At 45.8% G+C, this 27,953-nt stretch overlaps 1 long non-coding RNA gene across 3 annotated transcripts in view; it reads right to left on the bottom strand.

The window, feature by feature from the left end:
- Positions 1-26,753, bottom strand: part of LOC137371932 (uncharacterized) — a 93,149-nt gene extending 66,396 nt beyond the window's left edge. For 2 of the 3 annotated variants that reach the window (XR_010975317.1, XR_010975315.1), the window contains exons 1-4: positions 25,355-25,565; positions 15,194-15,316; positions 2,329-2,498; positions 651-854 (exon numbers count right to left, since the gene is read on the bottom strand). This is a non-coding gene — a long non-coding RNA (uncharacterized lncRNA). Of the gene's footprint in view, positions 1-650; positions 855-2,328; positions 2,499-15,193; positions 15,317-25,354; positions 25,566-26,450 lie in introns of those variants that run through there. The other variant, XR_010975316.1, reaches the window with a different exon arrangement.
- Positions 26,754-27,953: the final 1,200 nt, after the last annotated feature.

Below are 27,953 nucleotides of genomic sequence, written 5' to 3'. Positions count from 1 at the left end.
TATGTAACCTCTTCGAATCTAACATGGCAAAGTTATGGCTTTTTCCAAGGTTAAATCATCCTCCTTCATGAGGAGACACTCGCTAATTCATGGAATTGAAGTTGTTTCAATTAATTAGTCATGAATTAGTTTGTTGGTTCGTGTGCCACATTTATATGTAGCCGCCAATTGCTGCAATGCTGTCCCATATTGTTCAATGGACTCACGGGGCCGGATTTTACTGAGGGTGGGGGAGAACCGTCCACCGGCCAAAAACTCAGTGGCGATCTCGCCTCCGCCAGGCCTGGAGATCCAGACTGTTTTTTATGGTCCCCAGGCCCTTAATTGGTTTTGGGCGGGACTTCCACCTCATTGAGGCAAGAAGTCTCTCCTAATGGAGCTGCTGGACAATCAGCGGGCCGGCAGCTCTTAGTCTCAGCAGCAGTACTGGGAGCGCTGCCACCCTGTGTAAATTGGCAGCAGAGGCGGGAGCGGGTTGGGAAGAGCCTCCTCCAGTCTCCCATTCCATTTTATGCCCCCCACCGCCACCAGCCCGATCTTTTGGGGGGCATAAAATTCTGGCCACCATATCCCTTGGATCTCTGGTGGAATGTGTATCATTCTATCATCACACTTTTCTTTGGCCCAATGGATTTTTTGAGATCACTTACCATCGTATCAAACATAGACATATCTTCCGTGAGCTGCTCGAATATGCACTAGCCTTCTGCTCCTAGACAAGTATCACTTTCTTACAGTTCGCTGCTATATCTGTGCTGTCCATCCCTGTAGCAAGCAAGAGGTCTTGTACCTCGAAATCCATTGCTCCCAGCACAAGGGAGGATTTCCTGGCGTTGGAAGAAAAGGTTCTGGAGCTGGTAACATTAAATTTTGTTAAGTTATCTTCATCATCACCTTTTTGTTATGTTTACACTGGGTTGCTGGATATATTATGTCTAACTTATCTCACAGCAATGCAGATATCGCACTTGTATTAAATCACCAACTAGTTTATTTGTAGCACTTTCTTTTTTGGCCTCCTTGTCTCGAGAGACAATGGGTAAGTGCCTGGAGGTGGTCAGTGGTTTGTGAAGCAGCGCCTGGAGTGGCTATAAAGGCCAATTCTAGAGTGACAGACTCTTCCACAGGTGCTGCAGATAAAATTGGTTGTCGGGGCTGTTACACAGTTGGCTCTCCCCTTGCGCTTCTGTCTTTTTTCCTGCCAACTGCTAAGTCTCTTTGACTCGCCACTTTAAATATCAGTTCTTACAAGATCTCAGTACAATTTCTTCTCAGAGCAGTCAGTGTGTTTTCTGTAGAAGATTCTAGCTCTGTCTTTTAGTTTCAGTTTTAACTCTTAAGTTCCACCCACAGGCTAAGCAATCAAACCCAGTGAACACAGATCAGTGGACAGACTAATACAATTGAACCCAGGTCAAACACTACAAATATGAACACCAAATTTATTGTTTCTTCATTTTTAAACCTTAAGATACTTGTTTGAATATAATGTCCAACCACTAGAGGAAGCTACATTGTTCCTGTGTAAGCTGTAAATGGATATTTTCCTGAACAGTTACTCAACACTTCATCACATCTTATATTATAGAGGAATGGGATTGGTACTCTTTGTTTTGGATTAACTTGTTCTTTCTCTTTGCTAAACTCAAGCCAGTGCAACAATGATATTTTAAGGATCATATTGCACATCCCCAGAGAAAAAACACAAGCAGAGTGTTATTTGCAGAAACTCTCTCCGACTTTATTTTACCAACCACTTTACATGATGCTGTTGAAGATATTTAGCTCGGTTTATTTGCTGATTATTGTCTGGAAAATGCATTGAACGATTGATCTATGTGGCCAATACCAGGTTTTTGGCATAGCATGACTGTATCTTTATTAAAATTGAGTTAATATGTGATTGTAACAGTATGTGTTTCAATCATAACACATGTTCATATATTACCAACAGCTGTAACTCTTTGTCTTGCTCAATCTCAAATATGGTCTATTGTATCAAAAATGTCAAACACTTACATTTATAGAGTGTCTTTAATATAGATAATTATCTTAAGGAAGCAAAGGAAGGGATAAAGAAGCATTTGGGTTTATTAGGGACAATTTCAAAAGTCTGTCTCCTGCTTGTGTACCTTCCATCTCAAATACCCCTATTAATGTAATTTATTGCATTGGCATCTCAACGATTTGCAAAAAAAGATTACCCTGTAACTTGCATGACAGCATTTCCAAATAGTACATTACACCACTGCTCTATATGCGGTTTATCTGTGTTCTTCCACTGCTGGAAATAAATTATTTTCATAAAAGTACTGACAAAATGATTACCTTCTTTTCCTTTCAGAGATGGCTGAAGGTGCATCAGCAAAATACTAAAGAGCATCAAATAAGCATTGCATCCAATTCAATATTTTCTTTGATGTTGACGTGTTTAGTGATTCTTCAATGCTTGTCAAGCCAGGTGTAACAGTTCACTTGGTATAGTTGAGTCAGCTTTCCTGTTAATACATTATGGATAAATTAGGCTTTATCACATGCAGAGCCAGATAAAATTCTTAAACCCAACCCCCCATCTCTGCTCCCTTTTTGAAGGAATTCTTCCTCTCTTTAAGTTTTTTTTTGCTTCATTCTTATTTCGTCTTCTGCTCTTTAGTTAAACTCCGACTGCCTCCTACCACCACCATCACCTTCAATATTGGGCCAGATCTTGCTGGTAAAATAACAACATGTTAATGATGTATAGCATGATGAATGTACAAGTGAATGGACAGTAAATTCAGGGTATTAAATGTGATGCTAAGTTTTGTAGATCTGCAGAACTTGCTGGTTAATTTATAACGTTCCAACACTCGCTTCACAAGAACAGCATTGTGCCTCCCTGTCATTTTTAAGAATTTGCTGGATTTGCACATTCATTGTCCATTAAATCCAACATAGAAAGTTAAGTCTAGTAACTAATCATGTATGTACCCTTTCCAGTACGTGATAATTGTTAATCCATGCCAATCAACCTCTCTGACCCAAGGTCCTTTTCCCTAGTGATGACAAGAAGAGGTCTTCTCACCTGACCAAGCAAGTCTGGATGGAGATCGCAGAGGGGGTCAGTAGCCATCAGGTTACTCGTTGAAACTGGGTCCAGTGCAGAAAGAGGGTCAATGACCTCCTGCGTTCAGCAAAAGTAAATGGCACGTTTCAAAATTGCTTGTTGTGATCTGATAGTCCACAGGTATTATGGCACATGGGTGCCAGAGCCATTCCCAGGATAGGAAGGTCGTAAAGGATTTTATTTTTATTCATTCATGGGATGTGGGCGTCACTGGCTATGCCAGCATTTATTGCGCATCCCTAATTGCCCTTGAGAAGGTGGTGGTGAGCTGCCTTCTTGAACCGCTGCAGTCCATGACAGGTAGGTACACCCACAGTGCTGTTAGGAAGGGAGTTCCAGGATTTTGACCCAGCGACAGTGGAAGAACGGCGATATAGTTCCAAGTCAGGATTGTCTGTGACTTGGATGGGAACTTGCAGGTGGTGATGTTCCCATGCATCTGCTGCTCTTGTCCTTCTAGTTGGTAGAGGTCGCGGGTGAGGAAGGTGCTGTCTAAGGAGCCTTGGTACGTTGCTGCAGTGCATCTTGTAGATGGTACACACTGCTGCCACTGCGCTTTGGTGGTGGGGGGAGTGAATGTTTGTGCATGGTGTACCAATCAAGCAGGCTGCTTTGTTCTGGATGGTGTCGAGCTTCTTGAGTGCTGTTGGAGCTGCACCCATCCAGGCAAGTGGAGAGTATTCCATCGCACTCCTGACTTGTGCCTTGCAGATGATGGACAGTCTTTGGGAAGTCAGGAAGTGAGTTACTCGCCACTGGATTCCTAGCCTCTGACCTGCTCTTGTATCCACGGTATTTATATGGCTACTCCACTTCAGTTTCTGGTCAATGGTAGCCCCTAGGATGTTGATAGTGGGGGATTCAGTGATCATAATGCCATTGAATGTCAAGGGGAGATGGTTAGATTTCTCTTGTTGGAGATGATCATTGCCTGGCACTTTTGTGGCGCAAATATTACTTGCCAATTATCAGCCCAAGCCTGGATATTGTCTGCATTTCTACAGGGACTGCTTCAGTATTTGAGGAGTCACGAATGGTGCTGAACATTATGCAATCATCAGCGAACATCCCCATTTCTGAGCTTATGATTGAAGGAAGGTCATTGATGAAGCAGCTGAAGATGGTTGGGCCTAGGACACTACCCTGAGGAACCCCTGCAGTGATGTCTTGGAACTCAGATGATTGACCTCCAACAACCACAACCATCTTCCTTTGCACTAGGTATGACTCCAACCAGCAGAGAGTTTCCCCCCTGATTCCCATTGACTCCAGTTTTGCTCGGGCTCCTTGATGCCATACTCGGTCAAATGCTGCCTTGATGTCAAGGGCAGTCACTCTCACCTCACCTCTTGAGTTCAGCTCTTCTGTCCATGTTTGAACCAAGGCCATAATGAGGTCAGGAGCTGAGTGGTCCTGGCGGAACCCAAACTGAGCATCACTGAGCAGGTGAGCAGGATATTGCTAAGCAAGTGCTGTTGATGGCACTGTTGATGACACCTTCCATCACTTTGCTGATGATGGAGAGTAGACTGATGGGGCGGTAATTGGCTGGGTTGGACTTGTCCTGCTTTTTGTGTACAGGACATACCTGGGCAATTTTCCACATTGCTGGGTAGATGTCAGTGTTGTAGCTATACTGGAACAGCTTGGCTAGGGGTGCGGCAAGTTCTAGAGCACAGGTCTTCAGTACTATTGCTGGAATATTGTCAGGACCCTTAGCCTTTGCGGTATCCAGTGCCTTCAGTCGTTTCTTGATATCACACGGAGTGAATCGAATTGGTTAAGTCTGGCATCTGTAATGCTGGGGACTTCAGGAGGAGGCCGAGATGGATCATCTACCCGGCACTTCTGGCTGAAGATTGTAGCAAATGCTTGAGCCTTATCTTTCACACTGATGTGCTGGGCTCCCCCATCATTGAGGATGGGGATATTTGTGGAGCCACCTCCTCCAGTTAGTTGTTTAATTGTCCACCACCAATCACGGCTGTATGTGGCAGGACTGCAGAGCTTAGATCTGATCCGTTGGTTATGGGATCGCTTAGCTCTGTCTATTGCATGCTGCTTATGCAATTTGGCATGCAAGTAGTCCTGGGTTGTAGCTTCAACAGGTTGACATCTCATTTTGAGATATGCCTGGTGCTGCTCCTGGCATGCCCTCCTGCACTCTTCATTGAACCAGCGTTGGTCTCCTGGCTTGATGGTAATGGTAGAGTGGGGGACATGCCAGGCCATGAGGTCACAGATTGTGGTTGAGTACAATTCTCCTGCTGCTGATAGCCCACAGCGCCTCATGGATGCCCAGTTTTACATTGCTAGATCTGTTTGAAATCTGTCCCATTTAACACGGTGATAGTGCCACACAACACGATGGACGATATCCTCAATGTGAAGGCGGGACTTCTTCTCCACAAGGACAGTGCAGTGATCACTCCTACCAATACTGTCATGGACAGAAGCATCTATGGCAGGCAGATTGGTGAGGACAAGGTCAAGTATGTTTTTCCCTCGTGTTGGTTCCCCCACCATCTGCCGCAGACTCAGTCTAGCAGCAATGTCCTGAGTACTCGGCCAGCTCGGTCAGTAGTGGTGCTACCGAGCCACTCTTGGTGATGGACATTGAAGTCTCCCACCCAGAGTACATTTTGTGCCCTTGCCACCCTCAGTGCTTCCTCCAAGTGCTGTTCAACATGGAGGAGTACTGACTCATCAGCTGAGGAAGGGCGGTAGGTGGTAATCAGTAGGAGGTTACCTTGCCCATGTTTGACCTGATGCCATGAGATTTCATGGGGTCCGGAGTCGATGTTGAGAACTCCCAGGGCAACTGTAGACCACTGTTCCGCCACCTCTGCTGGGTCTGTCCTGCCGGTCGGACAGGACATACCCAGGGATAGTGATTGCAGTGTCTAGGACAGTGTCTGTAGGTATGATTCCGTGAGTATGACTATGTCAGGCTGTTGCTTGACTAGTCTGTGGGACAGCTCTCCCAACTTTGACACAAGCCCCCAGATGTTAGTAAGAAGGACTTTGCAGGGTTGTCAGGGCTAGGTTTGCCGTTGTCATTTCCGGTGCCTAGGTCGATGCCGGGTGGTCTGGTTTCATTCCTTTTTATTGACTTCGTAGCAGTTAGCTGGCTTGCTAGGCCATTTCAGCGGGCATGTGAGAGTTAACCACATTGCTGTGGGTCTGGAGTCACATGTAGGTCAGACCAGGTAAGGACAGCAGATTTCCTTCCCTAAAGGACATTAGTTAACCAGATGGGTTTTTACAACAATCGACAATGGTTTCATGGCCATCATTAGACTAGCTTTTAATTCCAGATTTATTAATTAAATTCAAATTCCACCTTCTGCTGTTGTGGGATTCGAACCCATGTCTCAAGATCAATACCCTGGGTCTCTGGGTTACTAGTCCAGTGATAATACCACTACGCCACCGCCTCCCCCAGATTGCTGGCAGATGAATGGCTGCATATGTAAAACAAGTCTCCTTCATTTATACCTCAGCCCAAGTGAGACCCATTACAGGTTGAGCCAGTATGAGAGACAAAACTTTTCCCAGGTGTTGATGAGGGGCCCATGTTAATATTATCATGATGTTGAGACCTTTGGCAATGTTCAATATCTGCATCCTTGCTCTTTCAGAAGAGGCCCCAAAACAGGAGAGAGGCAGCCAGGACCAGTGGCGGGTTGCCTGACCTGCAGCTTTTAGGTCAGGCTGAAGAGGAGGCTCCTGGACCTAGCCGGTAGCTAAGGTGGATGTACCATCTCTGATGTGGAGCTCGGGTCCCAGCTCATGAAAGTGATTATTGCCAATGAGAGAACAATGCAATATTTATGTTGAAAGAGCTCTGCCATGCTGTCCTTAATGGAAAATGTGTACCCTAACCCACACATGTTTGTTGTTTCATTTATATCTTGCAGGTCACTGCTCCCAGGTCACTGTAGACACTGAGGCCGGAATTATACTCTCATCGGACGGGAGCTATCCACTGACCGAAAAGTTGGTGGCGATCCCGCCTCCGCCTGGCCTCGGGATCCAGTCCACATTTACGGTTCCCAGGCCCTTCATTGAGGCAGGAAGTCCTGCCTAATGGAGCTGCCAGCCAATCAGCGGGCCGGCAGCTCTTAGTTCTAGCACCGCCACCGGGAGCTGTGGCCGCTGCTGGGACTGCAACCCAGCTGAAGACTGAAGAGGAAGAACGGCCCCAGGAGAAGGTAAGTTTTGGGGCCTCAATGGGGGTGATCGGTTGGGCTCCGGTGAGGCAAGGGTGGTCGATTGTGGGGAAGGGGGACGTTTTGGGCATTGGGGGTGGTTGGGGCATCGGGGGTGGCCCTTTGTCAGGCACAGGGCGCCTGATCATGAGGGCTCCCCCCCACCACCACCCCCCCAGGACGCCGGAAAGCTGCCTACTTTTAACAGGTGGTTTTTCTCAGGCGTGGGCTGTCTATTTGCCACCAGTAAAATCCCTATGGCAGCGGGCAGAGGCCCTTAAGTGGCCGTTAAGTGGCCACTTAAGGGCATTGATTGGCCTGGGCTGGTGGGCTGGTTTTCGCTGCCACCGCCCCACGTAAAAGGGCGACGGAGACGGGAACGGGTCGGGAAGGGACCCCTGAGCCTCCAACTCCATTTTACGCACCCCCCTCACACCCCCATCACCAGCCTGCTTTTTTTGGGGGGGGGGTGTAAAATTCCAGCCTGAGAGATTCCCAACAACCTCTGAAGAGGTGGAGCACTCAGAGGATGCACCGTCCTATGACTCTCTGGCGCATTCCACCAGCACAGATACGTTATCCTCCATGGGAATCTATTCGGCTACAGAATTAGGCTCACAAGCTGGTGAAAGCACCATACATGTGCCCGAGCAGCTGGCTGAAGCTGTGACAGCTGAGGCCACTGACAGTTGGAGGACAGGCCCAGGCTGAGCCCCAGGCTGATGATGAGCCTCGGGTTTCAACAGCACAGGAAATGCTGGAGTTGCAGAGAGAGGTAAGGCAATATCTGGTGGAGATGCCGGAGGCCATGCCTAGCTTTGAGTGGACAAGGGTGGGGGAGTCCATCCATGCCATGACTGCTGCCATGTAACAGGCATATAAGCACATGGTTTCATCCATCAAGAGGTTGGCAACCCTCTTGGAGAGCCAAATTCCACATATGCACCATGACCTGCAAATTCTCGACTTGGCCACAAGTTCAGATCAACAATGGCAGGGCAAGAGAAGGACCAGACACCTGGAAAATGTTCCCTCACCTAGTCCTTCTCTGCTGAGCAGGGAAGTTCAAATAAGTCTTGAGTGGAATGAGGAGAGGATGCACTCCACATCCAGTGTGGATACCGGCTCCTCAGTCCCTCTTCCAGCAACTGCGACACCTAAGGACAGTCCTGCACAGTGCAGGAAGCCCTCAGGCAACCAGGGCCCTCCAGGACTCAGGCACCCAGAGGATGACTGCCGAAGTCATCCCAAGCCAAGAGACGTCCTGATCAGCAGCCTGTCTCCAGTCCAGTTACTAGTGCAGGGGTTACAACATGCAGGAGAGCCCGCAAATGAATTAAAAAATACCTACACGCACAAGTATTCATGGGTGGCTCAAACATGTCATGCTAACTTAAATTAAAAGTTCTTTAGTGCCAATCGTCAGCCCTCATTGTTAATCACATTCCAACATGTCTTAATTGTGACTCTTAAAATCCCATCATAAGGCTTACAGCATTGCCAATGTGATCACTGATATCATTATCATGGCAATGAGCGTAAGGTTTTATTGCACAAATGATGTCCCATGGGCACTGGCGCATATTGTTGCTGCCCTTCATTCAGGAGAGACAGAGAGTACAGAGGCAGGAGACTACATGTATGCTGGTGAGTGTATGAGGCGTTCATATTCAGTTGATAACAGGGTTGTTGAAAATGCATCATTATAAGGTTGTCCCTTGCCTCCCTTCCGTGTTGCTCACCGTGTCTTTCCTCCATCACCATGTTCTGATCTTCCATTGCTGCTTGGCCATGTCTGTCCTCTGGGTCCTCTTTGCTGGAGGATGTCTGATGCTCACGCATGTCTTCCTCATGTAAGGCACCCCCTCTGCAGTCTAATATTATGTTGAGCACAACAGGCCATCACAATATGTGCAACTCCCTCTGGGGCATACTGCAGGGTTCCGCCCAGATCTATCAAGGCATTGGAAGCTCATCTTCTGCAGCCCAATGGCCTGCTCGTTGCTCACTCAGGTGGAGCCGTGGCAAGTGTTGTACCTGTACTCTGCACCATTGTCAGTGTTGCTCAATGGCATCAGAAGCCAGGTCTTCAAGTGGTCGCCCTTATCCTTGAGAATCCACCCTGAAGGCGAGCGGGGGATTGAAAAACTGTGGCTGGGACTGGTGAAGTATGTAGGAGTCATGGCAGCTCCCAGGGAAGTGGGCACACACCTGCAGGAAATGTTTTCAGTGGTTGCAAACCAGTTGCTTGTTGATTGAGTGGAACCCCTTCCTATTGATGAAGACGGCTGGTTGATCCATGGGAGCCTCAATGGCCACATGCGTACAGTCAATTACACCTTGCACCTGTGGAAATCCTGCTATGGCCCCAAATCCAATGGCCCTCTTGGCCCGATTCTCAGGGTCTGTCTATAGTGCACATAGTCACCGGCCCTCTTGAATAGGGCATTGGTCACCTCCTTGATGCAGCGGTGCGCTGAGGCCTGAGAGACCCCACACATGTTCCCAGTGGATCCCAGGAATGATCCCGATGCATAAAAGTTTAGGGCCATGGTAATCTTGAGGGCCACAGACATAGGGTGACCACCAAATCCCAGTGGTCACAATTCATCGTTCAGAAGGCTGCATAGGTCTGTGATGGCCTCTCTGGACAGCCACAGTCTTCGCTCCAACATCTGCAGGTAGGCTAACCAAGTCCTGTGGGCTCACTGGCATACTTGGGCTCTTCTTGCCCTTGCTGGCTGCTGCTGTTCACATCTAGGAGCTTCGGCCTGAACTGCAGCTGCCTCTTGGCCTACCTCTGGTGGAGATGCCTCAACATGGCAAGGGGATCTGGAAAACAGGGTGAATCAGACCAATGCCTATTCCTCTGCGACCTTCGGCTTCCTTTCAAAGCAAAATGAACCTGTCTGGCCAAAAATTGTCAAATTTTGCTCTTCAGGATGCCTGATATGGCTCTAGATTTATGAATAATGTTGCTCTAACATCTTTTACTTCAGTGTGAGTCTTCAAAACCATGCCAACATCATGTAGAGTACCCTCTAATTACCCCACCCCGCACCCCGACACACAGAACCCATTCACACAGGCCCCTTGCAAAGCTCCCCCCCATTCAAACACAATCCCTTGTAGAGTTCCCCCCCACTCCATTCACAAACAGGCCCCTTGCAGAGTTACCCCGCCGTTCATACACAGGCCCCTTGCAGAGCTCCCCCGCGATTCACACACAGACCCTTTGCAGAGCTTCCCCCCATTCACACACAGGCCGCTTGCAGAGACTCCCCCCATTCACAAACAGGCCGCTTGCAGAGATTCCCCCCATTCACACACAGGCCCCTTGCAGAGTTCCCCATTGAAACCCAAGCCCCTTGCAGAGTTCCCACATTCAAACACAAGCCCCTTGCAGAGCTCCCCCTATTCACATGCAAGCCCCTTGCATAGCTCCCTCCATTCAAACACAAGACCCTTGCAGAGATCCCCCCTGCAGACTCAGCATCGCGGCAATGTCTGCTGCAAAGCCCCTAAAAAGATTCGGTGAGGTTATCTTCCCTTTCACAGCACCGAGGACTCCCACCTCAGTGGCGACAGCTTTTGAAAGTCGAGAAACCAAAGGCACATGAGCGCCCCACATCACGCACAAAACTGAGAATCCTTGGTTGAATCGCGGGGAATGAGATTCAAATTTATTTAAAGCAGCATTTATAAGCGGCACAGTGGCGCAGTGGTTAGCACCGCAGCCTCACAGCTCCAAGGACCTGGGTTCGATTCTGGGTACTGCCTGTGCAGAGTTTGCAAGTTCTCCCTGTGACCGTGTGGGTTTTCGCCGGGTGCTCCGGTTTCCTCTCACAGCCAAAGACCTGCAGGTGATAGGTAAATTGGCCATTGTAAATAGGTGGTAGGGAATATTGGATTAGTGTAGGGTTAGTATAAATGGGTGGTTGTTGGTCGGCACAGACTCAGTGGGCCGAAGGGCCTGTTTCAGTGCTGTATCAATAAATAAATAAACATTTAAATGATGATGCAGTCATGTCAGGCCGTCAGTGTTGCCACAGTAGTTCCCTGCTGCTGACAAAATCAGCAAACAGCATTACGGCACTGGGTTCTGTGGCAGACAGTTTCATGGTGATTCTCTAGTCCTGCATACCAATGAACACATTTCTGACAATCGACAAAATTCAGCCCTTCAGTCTTATTAAAACCATTTATTAATTTTACCGTATGGAAAATGATAGTTCTACTCAGTTGACATATTGCTTGACCAGGTCAGTTTTTGAAAGCTTAAATAATAATAGTAGTCAATGTTCTCTATAAAATGTAAACAGAAAATGCTGGAAATACTCAGCAGGGCAGGCAATACCTTTCGAGAGAGGAACGGAATTAACGTCTCAGGTCGATGAACTTTGTTAAAGGCTCCCTGACCTGCTGTGTATTTCTAGCACTTCCTGTTTTTTTATTTCACATTTCCAGCATTCACAGTATTTTGTTTTAGTTTCAATGCTTTATATTTCCCAAATTATATTTCAGAATTTTTCCTAATTCTGTATGTGATATAATATGCGTGTGAACTAGATTATCTAACAACAATTTGGAGTAGTTTCCTGCGTATCTTTGTTCATTACTCCAAATTATAAATTTCCGTGTAATAAACAAGGAATGCAAATGTTTCCTGCAGTAACAGTGCAATCACTCATTGTTAATATTGGTGTGGTATTCTAAAAACTGATGACATCAATTGTAACGTAAATCATTGCCTTGTCCTGCTGCTGAATCCACTTTTTCAGACCCATGTCTTTACTACATATATTTCCCATTAGCCATAATCTATTTGTAATTGAAATTCATTCTAATCTTTTTGTCTTTTATTACTATCATGACTCCATGGCTTACTGAACCTTGTCTGCATAACAAAAAATCCTATCCTATTAAAACTGACTGAACATTTGTCATTCTGATAATAAAGCTCACTGCATCCTATGGAATATAGTTAATAACTTAATATTTATTGTACTCTCATTCAAAGTGGCTGAAGTTAATACAAAAAATTGCCCAGCTACACAACCTTAATCTGTACCTTGTTATCTCAACTCAGTTTTCATGGATTTTGTAATTTGTTACGTCAAAAAATGTATTTATAAATTGAAGATGATGCATGAAGCTTTTGCACATCAAAGAGCATTTTTTGAAAATTGTCAGCAGTTGATCATCATCTAATACTTGTATTTAACCATATTCACACGCATTTTTATATTTTTGCCAGACTGATATATGTATGAGCACATTTTAAATCTTCATGAATAAAATATCTTTTTATCCAGGCTCTAAGTATTATTGCCTTGCTAACAGTAAACATCCTTTATTATTGCTATTTTTTATTAAAATGTTATGGAGAAATATTCGATTACTATATTGGATCTTTAGTGATAGATGATCATTAGGAGGACCTCTAAACATGAAAGGGGGTGTGTTGGTTGCCTCCTCCATTCCCCTCCTCCTCCTCCTCAGTTGCTCACTGTTGCTTGCTGGTGGCAAGGGCTGTGCCTTCATGATGACGAGGTTGTGCAGCATGCAGCAAATCACAATGAATCTTGCCACACTCTGTTAAGTGCTGCAGGGCTCCTCCATAGCGGTCCTGGCAGCAGGAGCATTGTTTAAACACCTCCTTTCCTGCTCCTGGATTAAAGCCTCCAGTGCTGCATTGGAGAAACTAGAATCCCTCTCTGTGGCCTGCTACTCCATTGTTCCTCTTTCTTCTGCTGAGTAACATTTTCGGAGACAGTTTCAACATCTGCTGCAGCCAAAATAATCTTCCCCTTTAAGACATGCAGGATGACTTTAAGAGCTGCAGTATAGCTTTATCTCATGCTAACCTCACATGTACCCAGGACCCCTGCTGAGTGTACAGATAGTCAGCAGCACATGTAGCACAGGGCTGCATGTTGCAATCATTCAGGTGAGCATATAGCATGAAGTTGCGCACTGCTTGCATCACCACGAATGGGCGTGGGATAATCGCTCATCATGATCCCCATGCTCAGTGAGTTTTTAACAGTGTTATAATTAGTGATGAACAACCACTCTGTCCCTGAAAAAATAATGTTACAAATATGGAGTCTCATTTCATCAGAAGAAAATTATTATTGAACAGTTAAAATTTTTTTTTTTACTTTTTCTGACTGTCTCTTTTATCTTTCTCCCTTAATTCCATATTTTCCAATCTTTATTTTACTTTCTGTGCATTATTTAAATCTAATTTATATCCTGTGCTTGATATGTCCTAGTTTGGACTCTGCATGTCTCAATGATAATTCTTCAATCTGATTGGTTGACGAGCCTCGTTGTTTCTTATCCTGTTCACAGATGCCACAAAGGCCCTGCAGAGGGCACTGTGCTGGAACAGAGCCAAAAGTCTGCAGTCAAAACTTTGTGAGCTGCTGTTAGCGAGGTGAATGCCGCATGGTGTTCCTTTACCACTGACTATAAAATTCAGTCTGATGTGCTTAAGGGTTCAAAGGTAGAATAAATTTGGCTAGAATTAAGGAGGCAGAAGAGGAGTTATTATACTGCTGGATGCATGACACAGGTCACCAAATGATGGGACAGAGATAGAGGAGAAAATTTTCAGGCAAATTTCAGAAAGATGTTAAAACAAGAGAGGAGTGATAATGGGGGACTTCAAGTATCCTAATATAGACTGGGGGGAAAACAGTTTAAAGGGTAAAGAGCCAGAGGAATTCCTGAAATATTTACAGGAGAAGTTTCATGATAAGTATACCAGCCCAATGAGGAATAAAGCAATGCTGGATCAAATTCAAGGAAATAAAGTGGAGCAAATGGAACAGGTGTCAATGGGAGAGAATTGGAGAAACAGTGATCACAACATCATTAGGATTAGAGTAGCTATGAAAAAGTACAAGAAACAATCAAAGGTGAAATACTCAACTGGAAGAGGGCCAATTTCAGTGAGTTGAAAAAGGATCTGGCCCAGGTGAAATGAAAAAAAATTGACAGATGTAACAGTAAATGAGCAAAGCAAAGCCTTCAAAAAGGAAATAATTCAGGTACAGACTAGATGCATTTCATTGAGAGTGAAGTGAAGGTCATCCAAAGTAAGAGCTCAGCTTCCTGGATAACAAAAAAGAAATAGAGGTTAAAATGAAACAGAAAAAGGAGACTGATGATAAAGACTCAGGGAACTTGGCTTGTCACAGGATGAAAGCAGCATGGCAACACCCTGGGAATCTGGTTCATTCTTGCATAAACCTTATCTTGCAGTTTCACACCAGCTGCACACTGATGCAATGGAACCCCTTGTGATTTAGGAATAGTCCTGGTTGATCTGGGAATGTGTGAATTGATAGTCAATATCGCCCTGCATCTGTCAGAAACTAGTCAGAGATGCAAAGCTGAGCTCTCACACATTATGATTGGTGTCATCATAGGTGAAGTTGATATAGTTGCCAGCCCTTCCCAGGCACCTTTCCTAGCTGGAAGGGCAACCAGCTTTCTGCCAGTGCCACTGTTATGACCAGGTGAGAAAGGTGTCTCGCGGTCTTTTCAGCTTTCACCTGGTCTTATTGTAACAGGGTTTAATTTCAAACACTCTGTGTTTTGAACTCCCCCTTGGTGAATCCTTGTTCACCACTTTCTAATTATAAGGTAAAGAAATGAGCATAAACAGGCTTTCTTAGGTTTAAAGGAGAAAAGTGAAATTTATTAATACTTAAACTTAAACTCTAATACGGTTAACGTTTATGGATATACGACATGCTCACGCTAGCATGCACATGCGATATACACATGCAATTAGGGACAGAAAAGAGCAGAAGGGAAATAAAGTACAGAGGTTTCAGGCATCTCAGAAGAGTTTCTTGCTTACTGTGCTTTGAGCTTTAGTCCTTTTGTAAGTATTCTTGCTTTTCGTTGGGGCCCAGTATTCTTTTTAAACCTTGTTCACTGTAGGAGACTTTTCTTTCTTGGGGTTCATGTGCCTTCAATGGGTCTTCAGTTCCATGAGAAAGAGAAGAGAACAGATAGGAGAGAGATCTTTTAAGTACAAGAGCAAACAACTTTCTGAGTTCAAAATCTCTGCGGCAAGTTCAAATTCAAAAAAACAGAATCCAGTTAGTCATGTGACTAAACTGGTCTGACCACTTCTTCGGTGTATTGGGGAAGCAAGGACTGGGTCCCTTGTTCCAATACTGTCTGCTATCATGCAAAAAACATCTTTCTGGCAAGGGGCGTAGCAATTCCTAGTGATAGGCCCTCTTTTCTCCCCAGCACCAATTTTAGGTTTTAATGTTCATGTGGTGAAATAATGTGTGCCTCGTTCTTGGCAGCTGGGGACCTGCATGACAGCCACAATATAACCAGTCACTAGGAGGTGTGTCTGAAGTTTTGCCTCTCTCTACATCACTATGTGGATGCTCTGCGCTTAGGTATTACCTGTTCTTCTCAATGTATTTCATAAAGGAAATAACTCTTGGAATTACACTAAAGAGTAGCATTTTCCGGCTGTTTTGATCAGACACAAAGTGAGTTAAGGCAGTTAGTTTCATATACTTAATTGTTACATTCCGGAATTTCTGGATTTCAAGACACTGGACATTGACGAAGCCATTTAAATGCTGGAAATATATCTCAAAAAATGTCAGGTGTGGCTCAGTTGGTAGCACTCTTGCCTGTGTCACAGAGTTCTGGGTTCACGTCCCACTCCAGGGCTTGACCACACAAATCAAAGCTGACACTCCAGTACAGTTCTGAGGGAGCACTGCACTGTCAGAGGTGCTATTTTTCGGATGAGTCATTACACCAAGGCCCCATCTGCCTGCTAAGGTGGATGTAAAAGATCTCATGGCACTATTTTGAAGAAGAGCAGGAGAGTTATCCCTGGTGTCCTAGCCAATATTTATCCTTCAATCAATATCACACAAAACAGATTATCTATCTGGTCAGCATAACATTGCTGCTTTTGTGAGTTTGCTGTGCACATACTGACTGTCATCATTCCTACATTACAAAATAACTACACTTCACAAAGTACCTCAATGGCTGTAATGCGCTTTGAGACGCCCGGTGGTTGTGAAAGGCGCTATATAAATGCAAGTCTTTCTTTTATAGCTAGTTGAAGCCAACCTTTTTGTTTTATATTTGCAAATACCAGATTAATTGGGTTTCTTCATTTTTTTTAGTGAATAACAAGCTGATATTTGTAAATTTGAGCATACTTATATTAAGAGAATATTTTGGGTTACTTTCTGTGGGTTGACTGCAAACAGTATCTCTTTGAAAGTCGAACAACAGTTGCTCCATTGATTTGCTCAATGTCATGAAATCTCAGGACCCTCAAGCAGTCAGATTAGTTTAACTCCACCACTCGTTCACTAGAAGAAGGCACATTAATGTCTTATATTTCTTCCAAAAATGGGGTGGGGCGCATTTAATATCCTGGAACTTTCTGGATTGCGCTTCTTCAACTTTACAGCTGTTCATTGAAATAGTGCAGAGGAATGTACCATAGAAACATAGAAAATAGGAGGAGTAGGCCATTCGGCCCTTCGGGCCTGCTCCGCCATTTAAAAAGGAGCACGGCTGATGGTCTAATTCCGTACCCTGTTCCTGCTTTCTCCCCATATCCCTTGATCCCTTTGGCATTAAGAAATATATCTATCTCATTCTTGAATATATTTAATGACTTGGCCTCCACTGCCTTCTGCGGTAGAGAATTCCACAGGTTCACCACCCTGAGTGAAGAAATTTCTCCTCATCTCGGTTCCAAATGGCATACCCCATATCCTGAAACTGTGACCCCTGGTTCTGACTCCCTAGCCATTGGGAACATCCTCTCTGCATCTAGCCTATCTAGTCATGTTAGAATTTTATAACTTTCTATGAGGTCCCCTCTCATTCTTCTAAACTCTAGTGAATATAGGCCTAGTCGACCCAATCTCTCCTCATATGTTAATCCTGCCATCCCAGGAATCAGCCTAGTAAAACTTCTTTGCACTCCCTCCATGGCAAGAACATCCTTCCTCTGATAAAGAGACCAAAACTGCGCACAATACTCCAGATGTGGTCTCACCAAGGCCCTGAATAACTGTAGTAAGACATCCTTGCTCCTGTACTCAAATCCTCTTGCAATGAAGGCCACCATACCATTCGCCTTCCTAACTGCTTGCTGCACCTGAATGCTTGCTTTCAGCGACGGGTGTACAAGGACACCCAGGTCTCGTTGCACTTCCCACTTTCCCAATCTATCACCATTCAGATAATAATCTGCCTTTCTGTTTTTACAACCAAAGTGGATAACCTCACATTTATCCACGTTATACTGCATCAACCATGCATTTCCCCACACACCCAGCTTTTCCAAATCACATTGGAGCCTCTTTGCATCCTCCTCACAGCTCACATTCTCCCCCAGCTTTGTGTTGTCTGCAAACTTGGAAATGTTCCATTTTGTTCCCTCACCCAAGTTATTAATATATATTGTGAAGAGCTGGGGCCCAAGCACTGCTCCCTACGGTACCCCACTAGGCACTGCCTGCCACCAGGAAAATGACCCGTTTTCTACTCTCTGTCTCCTGTCTGTCAACCAATTCTCAATCCATGCCAGTATATTGCTTCCAATCCCATATGCTTTAATTTTGCAGACTAACTTCTTATGTGGGACCTTATCAAAAGCTTTCCGAAATCCAAATACACCACATCCACTGTTTCTCCCTTATCTATTCTACGAGTTACATCCTCAAAAAACTTCAGTAGATTTGTTAAGTATGACTTCCCTTTCGTAAACACATGCTGACTTTGCCCAATCCCGTTTATGCTTTCTAGTTGTTCTGCTGTCGCATCCTTTATAATAGACTCGAGCATTTTCCCCAATACTGATGTAAGGCTAACTTGTCTGTAGTTCACTGCTTTTGCTCTCCCACCTTTTTTAAATAGTGGGGTTACATTTGCCACCCTCCAATCTTAGGAACTGGCGCAGAGTCAATAGAAGTTTGTAAAATGACCGTCAATGCATCCACTATTTCCAGGATCACTTCCTTTAGTACTCTGGGATGTAGATTACCAGGCCCTGGGGATATGTCAGCCTTTAACTCCATTAATTTCCCTAGCACTATGTTTTTACTAATACTACACTGGGGGACGCTGATATCGAGGAGGCCGTGCAGGCTGTGGGCTGGCCTGCTCGCCAGAGTCGCGATCCACTTGTTGACGAAGACGATGCAGATGGAAGCGAACAGGTTCACCAAGAGCCCGATTACCCTGATGAGGTCCTTTCTTAAGTGCATTACTACTAACCAATTAATGAAGGTACCCCACCAGCATTCAGATCACCAGAGGGCAATGGTGGGAGCTGATGAAATGTTTTATTACCTGCACCCCTTTCCTCCACCCTCTCCCCGCCCCCGCTCCCTCTTCCCAGATCCCCCCTCGCGACCCCCTCCCAGCTCACCCCCCTCGCGCTCCCTTCCCTCCACCCCCTCGCACCCCCTTCCCAGCTCCGCCCTCACACCATCTTCCCCTCGCACCCCCTTCCCCTGCACCCCCTCCCCTACCCCCCTGCAGCCCCCTTCCCAGCTCCCCCTCACACCCCCTTCCCTCCACCCCTTCCCACCGCACCCCTGTCCCCCCACCTCCTCCCACCGGCATCCACCTATCCCTGAGCAGGGGCCCTAACAACCCCACTGCCTTGTGGGTTGAGAGACCAAGGCTAATGGAGTAAACCCTAACAGAAAATCCGGAGCGGAACCCCGAAGGCGGTCATGTGTCATCCTTGGCATGTTTCCGGCAGTTCCTGCAGCCATACCGGTGCCAAATGTCGTGCTCTGCACTCCTTTGGACCCCACCAGAAAGGCCGAGAGGGGGGTTTTGATGCTTGGGCAACTCACAACCTCCATACATCGCCCAGGCATGCGCCATGGAGAGGTCACTCCATAGTCGCCTCACAGTGACCAAAACAACACGGAAGGCAGCAGTTACGGGTTATAAGTCCAGCTCAATTGGCATAGAGTTTGGGCGCCACGGGTTGCCTTTGTCGGTGGGAGAGGTCATTGCATCTCACTGGACAGCTGTCGCGCGCCTCAATCTGGGCAGCCCCCGGTTAGCAAGGTTCTGTCCCGCCACAGTACACCTGCTTCAATGGGTGCTTGGAACTCAGGGTCATTGTCTGAAAAGTGGACTGCAACACCACATCAAACAGCACGACAAAAAAAGGAAAGAAGGTACCAGCCCTTTGTTTTGCAAGCTGGAACGTCAGAACTATGTGTCCTGGCCTGTCGGAAGACCTTACACAAATCAACGATTCTCGGAAGACCGCCATCATTAACAACGAGCTCAGTAGACTCAATGTGGACATTGCAGCACTTCAGGAGACACGCCTCCCTGCGAGCGGATCTCTAAGAGAGTAAGACTACACCTTCTTCTGCCAGGGTAGGGATCCTGAAGAACCAAGACAGCATGGAGTGGGCTTCGCCATCAGAAACTCTTTGCTCAGCATGATAGAGCCACCCTCAGATGGCTCGGACCGCATACTGTCCATCCGACTGCTCACTGCCTCTGGTCCAGTACACCTACTCAGCATCTATGCTCCAACACCCTGCTCCCCACATGAAGCTAAAGACCAGTTCGACAGGGAATTCCATAATATCATTAGTAGCATCCCCAATACCGAACATCTGTTCCTGCTGGGATCTTTAATGACAGGGTTGGGGCCGACCATGACTCATGACCCTCCTGCCTTGGGCGCTATGGCATTGGAAGGATGAATGAGAATGGACAGAGACTGCTTGGGTCGTGTACCTATCATAATCTCTGCATCACCAACTCGTTCTTTCACACCAAACCCTGTCGCCAGGTTTCTTGGAGGCAACCAAGATCACGTCGTTGGCACCAGTTGGACCTCATCGTCACAAGGCGAGTCTCTTTAAACAGCGTTCAAATCACACTCAGCTTCCACACTGTGGACTGTGACACCGACCACTCCCTGGTGTGCAGCAAGGTTAGACTCAAACCAAACAAGCTGCATCACTCCAAGCAGAAGGGCTGCCCGCGCATCAACACTAGCAAAGTTTCTTATCCACAGCTGTTACATAAGTTTCTAAATTCACTTGAAAAAGCCCTTCAAAACACTCCTACAGGGGATGCAGAGATCAAGTGGGCCCACATCAGAGACACCATCTATGACTCAGCAGTGACCACCTATGGCAAACATGTGAAGCAGAATGCAGACTGGTTTCAATCTCACTTTGAAGAGCTGGAACCTGTCATAGCCACTAAGCGCATTGCACTGCTGAACTACAAGAAAGCCCCCAGTGAGTTAACATCCGTAGCACTGAAAGCAGCCAGAAGCGCTGCACAAAGAACAGCCAGGCACTGCGTAAATGACTACTGGCAACACCTATGCAGTCATATTCAGTTGGCCTCTGACACCGGAAACATCAGAGGAATGTATGATGGCATTAAGAAAGCTTTTGGGCCAACCATCAAGAAGATCGCCCCCCTCAAATCTCAATCAGGGGACACAATCACCGACCAACGCAAGCAAATGGACCGCTGGGTGGAGCACTACCTAGAACTGTACTCCAGGGAAAATGTTGTCACTGAGACTGCCCTCAATGTAGCCCAGTCTCTGCCAGTCATGGATGAGCTGGATGTACAGCCAACAAAATCAGAACTCAGTGATGCCATTGATTCTCTAGCCAGCGGAAAAGCCCCTGGGAAGGACGGCATTACCCCTGAATTAATCAAGAGTGCCAAACCTGCTATACTTTCAGCACTCTATGAACTGCTTTGCCTGTGCTGGGACGAGGGAGCAGTACCACAGGACATGCGCGATGCCAATATCATCAACCTCTATAAGAACAAGGGTAACCGTGGTGACTGCAACAACTACTGTGGAATCTCCCTGCTCAGCATAGTGGGGAAAGTCTTCGCTTGAGTTGCTTTAAACAGGCTCCAGAAGCTGGCTGAGCGTGTCGACCCTGAGGCACAGTGTGGCTTTCGAGCAGACAGATCCACCATTGACATGCTGTTCTCCCTTTGCCAGCTACAGGAGAAATGCCACAAACAACAGATGCCCCTCGACGTTGCTTTCATTGATCTCACCAAAGCCTTTGACCTCGTCAGCAGATCTGGTCTCTTCAGAGTACTAGAAAAGATCGGATGTCCAGCAAAGCTACTGAGTATCATCACCTCATTCCATGACAATATGAAAGGCACAATTCAGCATAGCGGTGCCTCATCAGAGCCCTTTCCTATCCTGAGTGGCGTGAAACAGGGCTGTGTTCTCGCACCTACACTGTTTGGGATCTTCTTCTCCCTGCTGCTCTCACATGCGTTCAAGTATTCAGAAGAAGGAATTTTCCTCCACACAAGATCAGGTGGCAGGTTGTTCAACCTTGCCCGTCTAAGAGCGAAGACCCATGTACGGAAAATTCTCATCAGGGAACTCCTCTTTGCTGACGATGCTGCATTAACATCTCACACTGAAGAGTGTCTGCAGGGACTCATTGACAGGATTGCGGCTGCCTGCAACGAATTTGGCCTAACCATCAGCCTCAAGAAAACGAACATCATGGGACAGGACATCAGAAATGCTCCATCCATCAATATCGGCAACCACGCTCTGGAAGTGGTTCAAGAGTTCACCTACCTAGGCTCAACTATCACCAGTAGCCTGTCTCTCAATGCAGAAATCAACAAGCGCATGGGAAAGGCTTCCACTGCTATGTCCAGACTGGCCAAGAGAGTGTGGGAAAATGGCGCACTGACACGGAACACAAAAGTCTGAGTGTATCAAGCCTGTGTCCTCAGTACCTTGCTCTGCAGCAGCGAGGCCTGGACAACGTATGTCAGCCAAGAGCGACGTCTCAATTCATCCCATCTTCGCTGCCACCGGAGAATCCTTGGCATCAGGTGGCAGGACTGTATCTCCATCACAGAAGTCCTCGAGGCGGCCAACATCCCCAGCATATACACCCTACTGAGCCAGCGGCGCTTGAGATGGCTTGGCCATGTGAGCCGCATGGAAGATGGCAGGATCCCCAAGGGCACATTGTACAGCGAGCTCATCACTGGTATCAGACCCACCGTCCGTCCATGTCTCCGCTTTAAAGACGTCTGCAAACGCGACATGAAGTCCTGTGACAGTGATCACAAGTCGTGGGAGTCAGCTGCCAGTAATTGCCAGAGCTGGTGGGCAGCCATAAAGGCGGGGCTAAAGTGTGGCGAGTCGAAGAGACTTCGTAGTTGGCAGGAAAAAAGACAGATGCACAAGGGGAGAGCTAACTGTGTAACAGCCCTGACAACTAATTTTATCTGCAGCACCTGTGGAAGAGTCTGTCACTCTAGAATTGGCCTTTATAGCCACTCCAGGTGCTGCTTCACAAACCACTGACCACCTCCAGGCGCTTATCCATTGTCTCTCAAGACAAGGAAGTCAAAGAAGAAGAAGAAGAAGACTGATTTCCTTCAGTTCCTCCCTCTCATTAGACCCTCACATTTCTGGGAGGTTATTTGTGTCCTCCTTTGTGAAGACAGAACCAAAGTATGTATTTAATTGTTCTGCCATTTCTTTGCTGCCCATTATAATTTCCCCCGTTACTGAATGTAAGTAACCCACATTTGTCTTCACTAATCTTTTTCTCTTCACATATTTATAGAAGCTTTTACAGTCAGTTTTTATGTTCCCTGCAAGTTTACTCTCATATTCTTTTTTCCCCTGCTTAATCAACCTCTTTGTCCTCCTTTGCTGAATTCTAAACTGCTCCCAATCCTCAGACTTGTTGCTCTTTCTGGCAATTATATCTGCCTCCTTTTTGGATCTTGTACTACACTTAATTTCTTTTGTAAGTCATGGTTGAGCCACCTTTACGGTTTTATTTTAGCGCCAGACAGGAATGAATAATTGTTGTAATTCATGCACACGTTCTTGAAATATTATCCATTGCCTATCCACCGTCAACCCTTATAGTAAAGTTCCCCAATCTGCCATGGCCAACTCACGCCTCATACCTTCATAGTTTCCTTTATTTAGATTCAGGACCCTAGTTTCTGATTCAACCACTTCACTCTCCATCTTAATGAAGAATTCTTTCATGTTTTGTCGCTTCTCCCTAAGGGACCCCGCACAACAAGTTTGTTAATTAATCCTTTCTCATTGCACAATACCCAATCTAGGACAGCCTGTTCTCTCGTTGGTTCCTCAATGTATTGGTCTAAAAAACCATCATGTACACACTCCAGGAAATCCTCCACCACAGTATTATTGCTAATTTGGTTTGACCAATCTATATGTAGGTTAAAGTCACCCATGATTACAGTTGTACCCTTATTGCATGCATCTCTAATTTCCTGTTTAATGCCATCCCTTACATCCCCACTACTGTTTGGGGGCCTATAGACAACCCCCACCAAAGTTTTCTGCCCCTTGGTGTTTCTTAGCTCCACCCATACAGATTCTACATCATGATTTTCTGAGCCAATATCCTTCCTCACTATTGCATTGATTTCCTCCTTTACTAACAATCATCCCCCCTCCTCCTTTCCCTTTTTTGCCAGTCCTTCCTAAATATTGAATACCCCTGGATGTTCAGTTTCCATCCTTGGTCACCATGTCTCTGTAATTGCTACTATATCATTACCGTTTATATCTATTTGCGCTGTTAAAGCATCTACGTATTGCGAATGCTCCGCCCATTAAGACACAATGCTTTTAGACTTGTCTTTTTAACATTGTTAGTCATCTTAGGTTTTTTTTTGCACTATGGCCCCATTTGTTTCTTGCCCTTGTTTTCTCTGCCTTCCACTTTTGCTTCTTACCTTTCTGTCTTTCATTTCTATCCTTGTTTCCCTCTCCTCTGTCTCCCTGCTCAGATTCCCATCCCCCTGCCATTCTAGTTTAAACTCTCCCTGACAGCACTAGCAAACACCCTGCTCACCCCCACCCACCACCCCCTCCCCAACCCGAGGAAATTGGTCCAGCTTGCACTGGTCCCAACTTCCCCAGAACTGGTCCCAATGTTCCAGGAATCTGAATTCCTCCCCCCTACACCATTTCTCCAGCCACGTATTCATCTGATATCTCCTGCTATTTCTGCTCTCGCTAGTACGTGGCACTGAGATTACTACCTTTGAGGTTCTACTTTTTAATTTTCATCCTAACTCCCTGTATTCAGATTGTAGGACCTCATCCCTTTTTATTACCTATGTCGTTGGTACCGATATGTACCACGACAACTGGCTGCTCACCCTCCCCCCTCAGAATGCCCTGCAGCTGCTCAGAGACATCCTTGACCCTTGCACCGGGGAGCTAACATGCCATCCTGGAGTCTCTTTTGTGGCCGCAGAAACGCCTGTCTGTTCCCCTTATGATTGAATCCCTTATCACTATAGCCCTTCTACTCTTCTTCCTTCCCTCCTGTGCAGTAGAGCCACCCATGGTGCCATGAACTTGGCTCTTGTTGCTTTCCCCCGAGCCATCTCTCCCAACAATATCCAATATCTGTTAGAGAGAAGGATGGCTACAGGGGATACCTGCACTACCTGCCTTCCTTTACTCTGCCTGGTGGTCACCCATTCCCTTCCTGCCTTTGCAGCATTTGCCTGCGGTGTGACCACCTCACTAAACGGGCTATCCACAACGATCTCAGCATCGCGGATGCTCCACAGTGAATCCACCTGCAGCTCCAGCTCTGTAATTGCAGCAGCCAGTCGCTGCAGATGGATACACTTCCCGCACACATGGTCGTCAGGGACACTGGAAGCGTCCCTGATTTCCCACATAGCGCAGGAGGAGCATATCACGGGTGTGAGCTCTCCTGCCTTTAGATTACTTAGTTACTCCCTTTAATTAAAAAATATTAATTACGGTAGTGGCCTTGTTCTACTCCAAACACTACCCACTACAATCTAAAGTCCTTAATAAATTACACTAATTTTTTTAAAAACACACTTTAGTATTACTAACCTTATTCAAAACAAAAACTTTCCCTTGATTTTTTAAAGCTATTTGCAGGCACTAACAACTGTTACTTACCCAACCTTGCAGCTTTCCCATGATGTCACCAGGGTGAGTATACAGGTAATCTTTTATTTTAATCTAATTTAAATCAAACATAGCATCAAACATCACAGGCAGGCAGGTAGGTGATTGGTTTGGGAAGAAGCTACCTGTTTGGTGAGTATCTGGTAAGTGATTACGGTCCATTCTAAATGTTTAAAATAGAAAAGGAACTAGTGGTAATACCAGTGGTATTCCTTGCAAAAAAAGGACATTCATTTAAATAATTGTGTTATATGATGTCTGCATGTTTAATGCTAATGCTGTTATCTACTTAAGCAACTATTTCACTGTGTAATTAGCTGGTTATACTTTGATGTTTGGAGAAATGCTTGATTGGGAAAAGGAATAAACCATTTTGTGACTCGGAGAAACTCCACATTAATAGACAGGTTCTATTTTCTGTGGATCCTTCCGTTCTCTGTAGGTTCCACATATTACGTTTCGTACGCACCAAGAGTAATTAAACACTGTGAAATCGACATTTGCGATCTTATATTAAAAAAGATTTATTATTAAGTAAAACTTTTAATTGGAGCTCTTTAGAAACTAAATTGTTCGTCATTCTTGTTTTATTCAAAGTTGTGCAATTTCAAGTACAGTTTCAACGGTTTAGTTTTAATTACGTTTCACGAATTTGTATGATGTTGGTAGGTGCATGTATTAAGATGTTTAAAGCTAGTGATTGACAGGAGGCTCATTTAGGTATGCAGATGGGTGTTAATGTTTGTTAGCTGCAGACAGTAGTGGAGTGTTTAAAAGTTTTATGATTCAATTCCAGCTCCACATTCTGCTTTCTACAGATAAGAAAATTCTATATTGAACTGCAGGAAACCAGAGATGGAATCAACCACGAAGTCCCTCCTCACAGACTTTGGTCATTTTTTGAAGACTTTTAAACTCTTCTTAGAACGCTCCACTGAGCATGGAAAAACTCATTGACGAGAATCTTGCAGATGTCGTAGCCAGGTATGGCACGTTTAGTGTCCTGTTCAAAACTGAGGAATCTGAAAAGTTTATTAGCTATCTAATCTCTTACTTAATCAGTAGAAACCTATGTTTAGTTACTTACAAACTTCTGTTATTTTGGTTTGCAAAATTTTGGTAACTCTCTTCTGAGTTAAAAGGTTGTGGTTTATAAATTCAGGTATACAACCCCTGCTTGTCGGCTGGCACCCAGCCTGCTAGCCCCTCAAGAAACAGGCAGGAAAAGCGCACACATTTCCAGCTGGAAGTACACTGCCCGTCATATTGGGAAAGGAAAAGAAATCGTTGTATCAGATCCAAAGCCTGCTTGAGGTCCTACGCTGTCTGTTTATGTGCAGTAAAAGTGTACTGCCTTGTGGCGACATCTCCTTCCATTACGTGCGGCCCTCTCGGACTTCAGGAGTATGCTGGATCGCCCCTGTGGCTGGTTGGGAGGGACCAAAATGTGTATGGTCACAGCTGCCCATGCTGATGATCAAGGTGTCACTGAGTGCAGAGTGATAGGATGTTTAAATGAAGGAAATGGCAACAGTGCAGCAGAAAGGCAAAGCTTTACTAGAATGGAAGGATCAACGAGCAAGGGCCATCTGAAATGTGTTTATATTAGCGTGTCAGGAGCCTCCCCTGTGCATGTCTCATTGCGCCTTTCCTGTGCTGCCTGGGGTCCTTCATGATGCATCACCTGGTCTGCAGCTTCCTCCACATCCTGATGAGGCATCGCGTTCCACAATATCCTCACTGTTCGGCGCCAGGTTTTGTAGAGCACAGCAGACCATCATGATATGCGAGACCCTTGCTGGCACTTATTGAAGGGTGCCATTGGATCAATCCAGGCACCTGGATCACATCATCAAGAGATCCAAGACCTTTTCAATGGTTGCTCGGGTTGCCCCATGGCAGGTGTTGTATCTCTCGTCTGTTTCTGTGCCTGGGTTCCTCAAAGGCATAAGTAGCCATCTCTTTAGTGGATAACCCTTGCCTCCCAGAATCCATCCTTGGACCCATGGAGTGTGCATCCTGATCCATGTGGGAATTCCAGGACACTTCTCATGCCCTGGACAACCACATGTACAGGAAGTGCGCCAGCTGCAGCAGCTCGAGCTCATACAAACATACAAATTAGGAGCAGAAGTAGGCCATTTGGCCCCTTGAGCCTGCTGCACCATTCAATAAGATCCTGGCTGATCTGTTTGTGTTTCGAATTCCACACTTCCATCTACCCCCGATAACCTTTGATTCCCTTGCCTATCAAGAATCTATCTACCTCCACCTTAAAAATATTCAATGACTCCACCTCCACCACTTTCTGAGGCAGAGAGTTCCGACCCTCTGAGGGAAAAAAATTCTTCCTATCTCTGTCCTAAAAGGGCAACCCCTAATTTTAAAACAGCTCTGGACTCACCCACAAGAGGAATCATCCTCTCCACATCCACCTTGTCAAGACTGTTCAGGATCTTATATACTTTAATCAAGTCTCCCCTCACTCTTCTGAACTCCAGTGAAACCAAGCCCAGTCTGTCTAACCTTTCCTCATAAGACAACCCACTCATTTCAGGTATCAATCTAGTAAACCTCCTCTGAACCACCT

This window comes from Heterodontus francisci, chromosome 7 (assembly GCF_036365525.1).
Source record: "Heterodontus francisci isolate sHetFra1 chromosome 7, sHetFra1.hap1, whole genome shotgun sequence".
Lineage (NCBI taxonomy): Eukaryota > Metazoa > Chordata > Chondrichthyes > Heterodontiformes > Heterodontidae > Heterodontus > Heterodontus francisci.
The sequence above is the reverse complement of the archived record's forward strand: the minus strand, read 5'-3'. Positions and strand labels throughout refer to the sequence as shown.